The sequence below is a fragment of the Cyprinus carpio genome, chromosome B3 (genome assembly GCF_018340385.1).
Source record: "Cyprinus carpio isolate SPL01 chromosome B3, ASM1834038v1, whole genome shotgun sequence".
Classification (NCBI taxonomy): Eukaryota; Metazoa; Chordata; class Actinopteri; order Cypriniformes; family Cyprinidae; genus Cyprinus; species Cyprinus carpio.
In genome coordinates this window covers 23,070,436-23,083,142 of record NC_056599.1, presented here as the reverse complement: position 1 = coordinate 23,083,142, position 12,707 = coordinate 23,070,436, and the positions used below count along the sequence as shown (strand labels likewise).

The 12,707-nt window shown below is 36.5% G+C and overlaps 2 pseudogenes; one reads left to right on the top strand and one right to left on the bottom strand.

The window, feature by feature from the left end:
* The first annotated feature begins 843 nt into the window (after positions 1-843).
* LOC122136799 lies at positions 844-4,732 on the top strand (annotated as a pseudogene).
* Positions 4,733-4,773: 41 nt separating this feature from the next.
* LOC122136550 lies at positions 4,774-11,198 on the bottom strand (annotated as a pseudogene).
* Between the last annotated feature and the right edge of the window lie 1,509 nt (positions 11,199-12,707).

Below are 12,707 nucleotides of genomic sequence, written 5' to 3'. Positions count from 1 at the left end.
GTGCCTGAAGTATCCCTGCAATAGTTCCACTGTAACACAATCAAATGTTCTTCAGTGTATCTTTAGTTAAACTTCAGCACTACTTCCACACAATTAAAGTACATTAAGCACAAAATCAGTTGTTCCAATTTAGCAGACTTTAATTATACCAGTTTATTATACCAATATGATATTAAGTACATAAGTATGTAAATGTATTTGTAGTATGCTTAGCATGAAATAAATGTTTCTCAAATACATTTAGTATATTTTTTCACTAGGGGCCTCCTATCTATTTTGTCCAATCTCTTATACATAGTTTTTAAATGAATCAATCCTTGCATCACAGAGCTGTGTTGTTATTGTGTCTCCCAGTCCCGATGTTTCACAATTTAAATCCCACCCACTCTTAACTTGTGACAGTATCTACTCGTCACGTGTGGTTTCGACGGTGACTGGGAAGAGCTTATGAGGAGAGCATGAGGTTGTTTTTGAGATGTCATTATGATTATGACAGAAGTTTCAGAGGCTTTATGATTCATAGGATCATGATGTCTGACCTCCAAGAGGAGATATTTCCATTCAGTAGCATGGTAACGTGACGTATGTGATGATAATATCAGTGTACATAAATCAATACCATTTATTTTTAACAAAAAAAAAAAAAGATATTTCAAAACTAGTTTTTTAAACAAAGAAAAAATATCAAAGACAGACCTTCTCTATCTAAAAACTTTAACAAAGGGAAATAAAAAGGGGTAAAGAAAGCAGCATGGAGAAATAGAACAAGTCCAGTCTGGCCTTTCACCAACCTGCCTCTGTCTCATTTCTACCCCACCCACTTCATTCCTCTACAAAAGCATCCTCACATCACACCACCTTCATTAGAGGTAACAGTCTGGTAAGGTGGGAGACTAACTTAAAGAAAAAGCTAAAAGACTGCATTCAAAACAAGAGGAAACTTACAGAGAATTTTCTTCAAAGAGCTACAATAATAGGTAAAGTTCAAACTCTTTACTCTTTGCGAAAACTTGTCTATTAAAACAAACAGCAAGGTTATATATTATATAAATCTATGAAAATGTTAAATAATTAGTTTTAAAAAATCTAATTTCAAATCAAAATATATTCATGTGAAATTAAAGAATAAATAAGTAGAAAAGTAGGAAAAAAATTAAATCAGACAGCCTATTACATGAGGTTACAGGGTGGTGCCTTTTTGTTTTCAGACGTCAACTAATATGTTTAGAAGGATATTAACCCTATTATTTGTTAGGTGTATGACATTGTTAATATTTATAATGTTACCTTTGAATGTAACAAAACATATAAATCATTAGGATTACATATATGTCATATGTGTAAAGTGTTGGGATTCACTATGGACTTCTGTCTGTTTTGTTAATTGGTATATAACTGACCTCACGCCAAAATTCCTCACTCAGTCATGAGCAGAAATATCATTGCATAGACGTAAAGAATACAGTTTTGGAGGTGCCGGACAGCATGTTAATCACTCAGAGAGCTGCTGAATGATTCACCGTCAATTAAAAACACCTGTATATCTATCCATCTATCTATCTATCTATCTATAATTACCGTTAGTCATTTTGCTGGTGCCCAGGCACCACCTGGTCACCTTCTAGCTCTTCACCGATCCATTGCACTTTGTTAGTGCTGAGTAGGAAGACAATGCAGTGCACTAGTGGACTACAGGGTCTTAAGTGCAGTCCACACATTCTAACAGTAGTTTTATGAATGAGCCACGAGCAAACCCTGAGGAGACACAAGAGAAGTTCAGTGAGATCGACATGAATAAAAAGCCACAGGCATTCGAGTGCGAGTGTACAAAAAAACAAGCAGTTCACTGAAAAGTACTCAGTATTTATTTCCTCCAACTGAAGTTAAAGAATAGAATAGAATAGAATAGAATAGAATAGAATAGAATAGAACAGAACACGCGGTACCTGAGACCCCTGTCAGGGTGTGGCAGTTAGCTACATGTAACTAAAAGCAGATTTTAGGACTTGTTGAGACTTGAGGCTTGCTTCATGATGTGGGTTTTCTTACAGATGTTGTTTGGTTCCCACCGCAGCCCTGAGATATAAATCCTTGTATAGGACTGTCTAAAGGGAGGAGCCATTGTGTTTATGTGCAGACGCATAAGAACTAGTTTATAGAGTATACCTTACAAAACATAATGGCGAACAGAAACGGGAAGGATCCAAAACCACTATCTTCACTACTGCTTTTGCAGAGTGTGCATTTTTTCTTGTTTGCTTTACTTTTAGTTTTAACACTATTTCCAAACTGAGAGCATCAATAATATTTTTGTAAAATTATTATTATTATTATTTAATCTCCTTTATTCCTCCATCAGAATGGGCTCGTCTGGTGTACAGATCGTGTGTATGGCACTGGGGATTTTAGGCCTCATTGCAGCGGTTGTGACCATTGCTGTTCCAAGATGGAAGATTTCTGCTGCTTTTATTGGTCAGAACATTATCACTGCACAGGTAAACCATTACTGCAATTTCAAAAAGTTCAATTTGAAGAATAAATGTGTATGTTTGTGCAGTGCACAGATATAAAACTTCATCATAATTTATTCCTATTATTTCCAAAACTGCAAAGTAAATATCTGACAGAATATCTGAGGGCTAAGGTCCGTCAAGCTGTAAAAATGAAACAGAACACCATAAACATGGTCCATGGGACCATTATATATTCTAAAATCTCACAAAGCCATATAACAGCTTCATATGAGAAACAGACTGAAATTTAAGTCATTATTTACCAAACATGATTTGACAGCTGTGCTTACTATTCACTTTAATTATGCTTACGTAACATCAGTATTGTTATTGTTAATCAAAAATCATTATGTAACATAAGTGATTTTATAGCTAATCTTATTTTTTTTTTTTTTTTTGAAATAAAGCTGAAATGTAAATATTAGGTGAAAAACTTTAACTTTAAAAACTACATGGGTCAAAATTATTGATTTTTCTTTTATGCCAAAAATCATTAGGATATTAAGTAAAGATCATGTTCCATGAGGATATTTAGTAAATTTCATACCGTAAATATATCAAAACTTAATTTTTGATTAGTAATATGCATTGCTAAGAATTCATTTGGACAACTTTAAAGGTGATTTTCTCAATATTTAGATTTTTTTGTACCCTCAGATTCCAGATTTTCAAATAGTTGTATCTCCACCAAATATTGCCCTATAATAACAAACCATACGTCAATGGAAAGCTTATTTATTCATATTTGAGATGGTGTATGAATCTCAGTTTCAAAAAATGTACCCTTATGACTGGTTTTGTGGTCCAGGGTCACATATATCCATATATATTTATAGCCATTTAATAATCTACTTTACAGAAAGATGGAGACTGTAGCACGATTATTACAGAGACATTTTGCTATAAATATTTAATTTCATGTTCTACGGTAGAAAGAAAATTCTTTAAAGGATGCTGATTCAATTCTATGGATTAGAAGGTATATTTCATATTTTTCCTCTGCCACACAGGTTCAGGAAGAGGGCTTGTGGATGGAGTGTGTGGTTCAGAGTACCGGACAGCAGCAGTGTAAATCCTACGACTCACTGCTCATCCTGAGCTCTGACCTCCAGGCGGCCCGTGCCATGACCATCATCAGCTGCATGCTCACTGTCCTGTCCCTGCTCACTCTGTGCGCCGGCGCCGACTTCACCACCTGCATCGACAATGAAGAAGTCAAGCCCAAAGTGAGTCTGGTGTCCGCTATTGGGCTGCTCATCGCGGGCTTGTTGCTGATCATCCCCGTCAGCTGGGCCATTGGCTCATAATGTCGTGCGCGACTTCAACAATCCACTTGATGGTAGCCCAAGCTCAGAAGAGAGAGCTGGGAGCCGATGTGAATTACTTGTCTGTACAGGTTTACTAGTGCGACAGAGCGTCGAGTGGTTATGACGTACAAAAAGTTTTCTACGGGGCCATTGTAAAATAGAAGGTAATGGAGCCTTTTACCATTGTGTCGGTATCTTTGTGGGCGAAGTCGGCTGGGGAGGAGGCCTATTTTTACAAAAAGTCCTGCTCCTGCTGTCCGGAGGCCTGCTGTGCTGCTTCAGCAGACCCCGCTCCGGAGGATCCAGCGGAAACCGCCAAATACTACAGCAACAGCGCCTCTGCACCAAGCAAGAATTACGTGTAGATAAATTGGGTTAAACTAAGCAGTGGTCGCAGCAATTGAAGCTGTAGTATGTTAAATATGTCTATGTTAGTCTTTATAGTTGGTAGGTAATGAGAATAACAAAAACTAGAGAAGGTCCAGATCTGCAAAGATGTAAATATTACTTGTTTAGAGCTGTTGTCTTTAAGCTTTTAAATTAGTTTCATATAGTTTACTGCTGCAATTTCTCAGAGCAGCTAATAAACAATGTACTTGTTTATTAAAATTCAGGGATGGGCCGAGCTTGTGTCCAAAATACTTTCAGGTCATTTTATCTGTGCCAGTCCTTTTCATTTCAATAATGCTACTGAATAACGGAATTCATTATTTTTGAGTAATACAGAACAGATATTTTTTTCGAGAACTTTTTAGGATATGGGAATCTGCTGTAATCTGTACATTTGCTACACAATTTTGTGTGTGTGTGTGTGTGTGTGTGTGTGTGTGTGTGTGTGTGTGTGTGTGTGTTAGGTCATAATCATTTCTGTTGCCTTTCTGTATTTTCAATAAAACTGACTGATTTAAGACATTTGTGTGTGTAGAATGAACAATGAGTTTTTGACACATAAGTAAATCTTTGTTAAAATAACACTGGCTTTTATTTTAAATCCTACAAAACATATATTAAAATGGGCTTCAAACAAATCTGGTCAAATTAAAAATTTCACATAATTCTACAAAATGTTCTTTCCAATTAACACCTTTTATGACTTCATTATTTGCGTATCTTGTACATGTCCATTTGGATTTTTCTTTTCATTCTACTGGGGTCTGTCTTCGGCTACTTGCTCTCCAGTTCACTCACTCGCTGGGTCAGCTGCTCAATCATCTCTCTCAGCTCCCTCAACTCATTCTGCAAGGCCTGCACTTCCTGTATATGAAACAGAAAGTAAGGCATAATGAGTTTATTTGTGACAGAAAGGCTCATTAAAACACAATACACAGGCAGAGGATTCCTGTGTTCTCTTACCGCGCTGTCACACTGTCGGTTGCTCGAGGAAGATGATGTGGTGGCCATCAAGCTCTTGATGACTTTGAAACTCTTTGTTTTTGGTGGTAGCCACAAAACCATCTTTCAAGGAGATCAGGATTGGTTCCCCCATTTTTACCAGAAAACCAATCATCTGCCTCCACTGATGGCTCTGGACCAATCGTGTCGGGGTAAAGGTCTTCTTGAAACAAGTCAGACTAAAGCAAAGGAATTATAATGCTGGATTAAGACAGTGGAACAAATAAGCAGCACTTAATAAACAATGTGGCATTAATAAACTACCATTCAAAAAATTTGGGGGAGGTACAGTTTTTTTTTATGTTTTTGAAAGAAGTGAGTACAGTAAAACAGTAATATTGTTAAATATCGTTCCAGTTTGAAAATAACTATTTTCCAATTTTAATATATTTTAAAATGTAATTTATTCCTGTGATGGCAAAGCTGAATTTTCAGCATCGTTACTCCAGTCTTTAGTCACATGATCCTTCAGAAATCATTCAAATATGTTCATTTGCTGCTCAAAAGAAAAATGTCTTAGTATTATCGATCCTGAAAACAATTTCGCAGCTTAATATTTTGCGGAAACTGTGATACTTTTAAGGATTATTTGATGGTAAGTTGAAGTGAACAGCATTTATTTGAAATAGAAATCTTTTGTTACATTATAAATATATTATAGTCTGTTTTGGTCTGTTTTTAATGGTTTATTGGTCTGTTTGTTTATTTGTTAGTTTATTTAATATAACTGAACTCTAACTTTTGACAAACATTATTTAAGTTGATGGTTGACAAACTTACCTTACGAGGCACAGTCATAACAACAGGTTCACACTTTCTCTCGTGGAGTTTATAGAACCTAAAATAAATATGAAATAATGCAAAATTTAAAATACTGACCATTTTGCATTTGTGTGGAAGAAAGCAAGTACACTATAGGCCTGTGTTGTTATAGGCTTTGTATATGTGTTTACCTGGCAATCTCACACTTGTTGACTTCCAGGCCTCTCTTGGGCATGTAGCCCATGCCCTTCTGACTCTCTTTACTGCTGTACATGGAGAGATAGTGAACGTATGGGGCTTCGTCCGTCACCTCAAAGTATCTGATGCTGCTGTCACCCTGTCAAAACATATTCACTGCTTAAAACATCCAACTTCATGAACAGACAACTCTTCATGACCATAAAATCTCAACTTGGCTCAAAACTTGAATGTTTTTCTTAGTCCCTTACCTTGCCACAAAGGTAGACTATACCAGTGTCAGGGTCAAAGAAAGGTAAGAGCACCCCACTGCTGGTGTCCAGCTCCTGCAGGGTCAAGGGCTCACCAAAGTTTTTCTGCAACCACAAACACACTTTTGTGAGTCACTTGCTTAAGTTTTTCTGCAACCACAAACACACTTTTGTGACTTTTCTGATCCACTTTCAAATGTTGACTACTATAAAAAAGAGAGCTTCTGAAGCACAAGATGTACTCACAGGATCCCACAGCGCCACCTGTCGTTCACTCATGCGGCTGAAACCAGTGGTCAGGATCTTCCCATCAGACACAAACACAGCTCTGACTGGCCTGGAGCCTTCATGAGGCTTGTCCTTCTCCTGAACAAACATGTACAACAGAAATAAGTTCATATGAGCAGCGACAAATCACATGACAGTAAATGAGCTGGCAGAAAAGGCATGTATGAGAAATGTTTTAATTAAATGCTTTACACTGAACTTAAAATGTTAAAATTAAGACAAGAATGTCTTTTCACCAGCAAAATCCAACTGTTTAAAAAAGAAATCAATATAAATGGGAATTTTGCATTTTTGCAACAGGTTCAATTTGGTCTTTTTTTTTTTTTTTGCCTGCAAAATTTTGTTATTGTGTTTGCATTTTAAGAAAAACAGAAGAAAAAATGAAAAATTAACTTAAAGTATTTTCTTTTTTTAATTTTTAATTTAATGGCTTTAAATTATTCAGTATTATGTGCTCCATCTAGAGTTTTCTGAATACTCACATGATCATTCAAAAAAAAAAAAAAAAACTAAAATGCCTTACAATTGCCTCAAGACTACATAAAACCCAGCAATCAACTAACTGATCTGTTTTTTAAGTACAGCAACAAGTGCAACCTGACACCACAAGACAAAAACTTTCTGGATGCAACGACAAAATCAATGTGGCGAACTGTAAACAATGTAACCATATGAATTATTTATACCCCATGCATTCTTTTTTTAGCATTATTCACACTATTTTGTCATTTTATTTTCCAGTAAATGCAACACGTACACAGATGACGGAGCCCTTGCGTGGGTCTAACACGCGTAATTTCTTGTCCTTGCAGGAAGTGAGGATCTGAGAGCCGTTTCTGTTCCAGCAGGCGCTGTAGATCATATCAGTGTGCACTGAGTCAATGCGCACCACTGCCTCTCCACGAGCCACGTTCCACAGGATGATCACGTTATCACAGCCTTCAAGAAGAAAACGAGATAAAGAGAGGGACAAAGGTAAATAAATATATATGTAGACAGGTATGGGGGAGAAAGGAAAACAAAATCATGTCAAATGTATGATAAACCTAAGAAGTGTGTGTGAAGAATCAGCAGATGGGCGCCATCATTACATTTCAACTGCCTCTATATTGCACAACTGAGTGCATACATATATAGGTGCAGTTCTAGCCTGCACTTTTGGCTACTGAGTGTGTGTCTAATGTTGGTTTACCTGCACTCATTAGCACATTGTGGGCAGTGGGGTGGCCAGCTTAGGATGCCCCACACGTTTAGAGTGACCGTCCAGCTTCACAACTGGGTCGCTCAGTGGTGATGTGAGACCTCCATCTGGAATCTCCCAGATCTATTACATAACAACATTGACCTTATGTTATAATAAGTAGTATGAGCTAGACTTGCCTCAGTATTATATTTTTTCACAGCAGTACGGTACGGTAGCTGTGCTAGGTGGTGCTAAGGGGTCATTTTTGCTGTGCAAGGGGCTCACAGGAGTCCCCAAGCTTTTTTGTTAGCAGAAGCCCTTAGAAGTAAAATGTTCACTTGAAGTACCCCCTGAGAATAAATAAATTAAATTTCAATAAATTTAAAACAAATTTGCATGCTCACGCATCTCTGATGTATCTAGCATATTTTTGAGTGTGTTATTTACGTTATTTTAATTTTAAAACTCAAGATTACTACACAACTTACAATTAAAAATTATATTGCAATTTAATAATATATATTGTTTCTTTTTGCTTAATAATAATAATAATAATAATATATTTAATAATATATATTATTTATTTATTTTAACTAAAAAAAATTATGCAATTTAAAAATAAAGAAATTTAAATCATTAGTTCACACAGTTAAAACATTAAACATGTTTCTCATGTATGAAAAGTATCTTTAGAGTGTCCACATGAGTGTTATTTAAGGCTATTCTATTCATTATGGGATATATGAAACTGTTGTGGATAAGTACATTTCATTAATAATTTCCCCCCTTTAAACTGGCTTAAACTTCCATACCAGCCGCACACTAGCATGCCTGGTATGAGTTGTTTTTTACACATAATTTGATCATTTAAGTAATTTATTTATTACATTTATTTTTGTTTATGATAATGTTGATGACAATGGGGCAGAGAACAGTGAAATATACTAGCATTTTCACTTTAGTATGACTACTGTTCAACTGTTTTGGTGCATAAATGTAATTTGATCAAACCATTAGGCCAAGGCACTCACCATGACACTACAGTCTTCAGAGCCACTGGCAATGATGTTGTCATTATGAGGGCAGAATTCGATGTCCAATACGGGTCCAGTGTGACCACAGACAGTGGGCAGGGACATGTCAATGCGACCCGTCTAAAAAACAAAAATCAAAAGGAGGAATGAGCTATTAAGGAAAACATTGGTATGGAGTGGAAAACATAAACATACACAAATAAACCCATTAACAAGACCTTCAAATGACTAAATATAGAATATCAACTCAAAAGCTCTATTGCTCTGAAAAAAACAGAGCAGAAAGAGCATGAGAGATCTCAGACAGATGAGGGGGGCTGTGTCAGCTGATCTCAATTTTACAGCTATGCCTTCAATTATGCCTAATAACTACTAAACCCGTTTAGAGAGGAGGACAGCACTGTGCAGGAGCTCCCATCATGCACACGGAGAGCACTTTTACTCTGCCAAAATCATATTGTTAAATGTGAGTGTTGTGTGCAATCTATAAATTATTATTGCAATAAGTTAAGAAATACTAAAGTGATTTAATGACTGGACTAAAGCCTTGTTGTTCTTAACTTAAACTAAAACCATTCAAAACTATTGTTAATTTGAAGTGCAGCTCAACAAAGCTTAGATGAAAACTTGCCTTCGCAGCTAACTGAAAAATAACGGGAAAAAAAAATAACATAACAGTGAAATAACAATTTTTTTTTTAGATACATTTTAAATAAATGTAACTAAGAAAATTAAAAACTAAATACAAATATTAAAAACTAATAAAAAAAAAAAACCCTGAATTAAATACTGAAAACTGAAAATATAAAATGAAAGCTAATTCAAAAATAAGAATAAATCATATAAAAAATTATATAATTCATATAAAAATAAAAGTAGTCTAAAGATGATTTAATCATTGTCAGATCAAGTGACTGGTGACTGAATTAAGTTCAAACAGATATTTACAACAAATGAATCTTTTACAAAAGGGTCTTACTTCTGGTACAATGGGGTCCAAATGTTTGAGATCTAATTTAATACAAGAATACAAATTACAAATGATATTATCAGCATGACAACTTGAGCTAAAAGTGTATTTAAAAAATTAATGTCAGTATTTCTACCATGCATTAGTACCATGCACCCCCTTATTGACGTGTCTAAACTCCACAAGTTTGTGCAAAACCAGATGATCATGTTATCAGTCTCAAAACAAAACTTCCTCAAGCCACCCAAACGAAATAAAAGGGCTTGACTCGAATTCTCGTGTTCATTGGGAAACAATGGCTGGCATTGAGCAAAGCACAGAGTGTAAGATGCACAGCAGATTGAATATGACAGAACTCCCATTCAATCTCTAGTATAAGACCCAGGAGTGCAGAGAGAGCAAAATATAGAAACAGAGGACCAGAGATGATGGACAGAGAAGATAAAAAAATAAAAATGCATATGAAATAAACTGTACAACCAAAAAAGGAAGAGGAAGGCCAAGACAATGTTTCCACCATCTCTCTGTAAGAGATGCAAACATCCTCTGCTCATTTTTAAAAAAGGCGTTTTGAAAACGTAGCATTTTTCAATCATAAAGGTTTGTGAAGTGAAAAGTACATATTCAAATTTGAAACCAAGCTGATCACACGAAAAAGGCAGGCACATCAAGTCTAAGTGGCAGCTGTCCTTTTCTCACAGTTTTTTGTCACTCACTCAGTCTGCAAGCTGTCACCACATCCTGTGCAGAGTTGACAGCAACCAACTCCAAATATGGCACAAAAACAAGATGCAAGAAAGCATAAAGAGAAGAGATGCTAGGTCTGGTGACACGTACATTTGAAACTCAACCTTGAACTTCCTTATTTAGACAAACACTGCATGACATGTCTACAGTTCAAAATGCAAAGGCCGCGGGAAGAACATTTAAAACAGGTAACGGCTTGCAACTATCAAGACCTAAAACTAACTATCCAACTTAATCTTAATATTGGCCTTTATAAACATACAACACTGCCCTTCATCCAAGGCTTGTTTTATAAAAGACTTCAATTAATTTGTGCTTAATGAGTCTGACATGCTATGTGGATGCACCTTGCTCAGGGGCAGGACAATGAAAGCTCCTCCACCGCTGGCATCCACAATCATGGCCACAAACTTGGGGTTGACCGAGCAGAAGTTGCTGTCCCAGGTCATCTGGGGAGATCCTGATGTCATCATAGCATTTGGTCTGCCCTTCACCGGCTGCCCGAAGACATGGCGGAACTTACTGGTCCTGACCACCTTCCTAGACATGATGACCTGAGGAAAGACAGAGAAGGAAGAGACGCAGGGATGGAGAGGAAACCAAAGCACACATATGAGAAACAATAATAAAGTTTTCACATCATTACGTTGCAGGCTACATGATTCGTTGAATTTAAGCCATTTTAGTTTTTTGAGAGGTTTAGCTATTTGTGATTTGTGGTGAAATTAGCCGACTCCATTCCAGCAATCGAGGGTGATCGTAACTCATTGCTGTGGTCTGTATGCTTGCACTCAGGTTTTTATTTTTTAATTAATACCTAAATTCTCTTAAATGTGCATGAATTCTTAGTAAATGAATAGTTACAGATAAGAGACCAAACGGGTGAAAATAAAAGAGAATGCATCAGTTCAACGACTTTTTCAACTTTCTATCTTTAAAACTGCATTAGGCAATGAGCTCAAAGAAAGAGGAAGGAAAGAGGAAACTAGCATGAAATGACAGAGAAGGAAATGCTCGGGCTACTTCTTCAAGTCTGATGCCACTTTGTCTGCAGGTTTTAGTAATAAAGCATTTTGGTTCATGCCCTCTTCTCATCTATTTTGCACTCTGTTGCCCCATTTTTTCCCCTATTCATCCCTATATCACATTACTCTTGTGCATATGCTCAATTAGTTGACTAACAAATGTCACTGTCATTTGCAATGCATCGTACCCTGTATGCTCACAGCACTCAGTAAAATAACCTGAGAAATGAACGATGCATTAGAGCATTAAATATTCTGAGAGAGGAAACTGTCGTAACTGGACTAACACCACAGCGAGTGTGGGAGCGCAGGAGATGTGCAGAACTTCAGTTACACCACATCCTTCCACACAAACATGGAAACCACGGAGTTATTTCTACCTGCTTCGGAGATACTGCTAAATGCATTCATCATGATATAACAGTTAATCCAGTTAATGTATCACAATAGTTGTTATATTCAAAGTGGACGGAAAAGGAGTACAGTAATTAACCGCAGGTTGTTCTAAACCTGTGAATTTTTCTTGTTTGGAACACAAATGGAGATGTCGGGCAGAATGTGAGCGACTGTCGACCTCGGTCAGTCCTTTTCATTTATGAAGCTATTTTTTCATCCAATGAAAGTGAGTGTGACAGAGATTCATTCAGCCTAACATCTGTTGTGTTCACCGGAAGAAAGTAAGTCATGCAGGTTTCCAACGACATGAAGGTAAGAAAGTAACTTACAATGACAGAATTTCCATTTTTGCCAGAGCTTTTATTATTATTAGCCTACTACTATTATGTTGGCTCGAAATATCTGTTTACGGTGCTTTATCCTTTGTCTGCATTTCTTCCGAGCTCATTTAAGACACAAGAGCAAACTCTTACATAGCCTGCACTATTTTTATAAAATAATATGCAGGACTCGAGTCATATCAGCTTCATCTTTATCTGGAAATACTGTTTAGTTCTCTTACTAAACTTCCTCAAATACTTAACCGTGCCTTGCCACAGTTCAGAAAGGCACAGCTCGACACATTTAGCAATGACAAAATA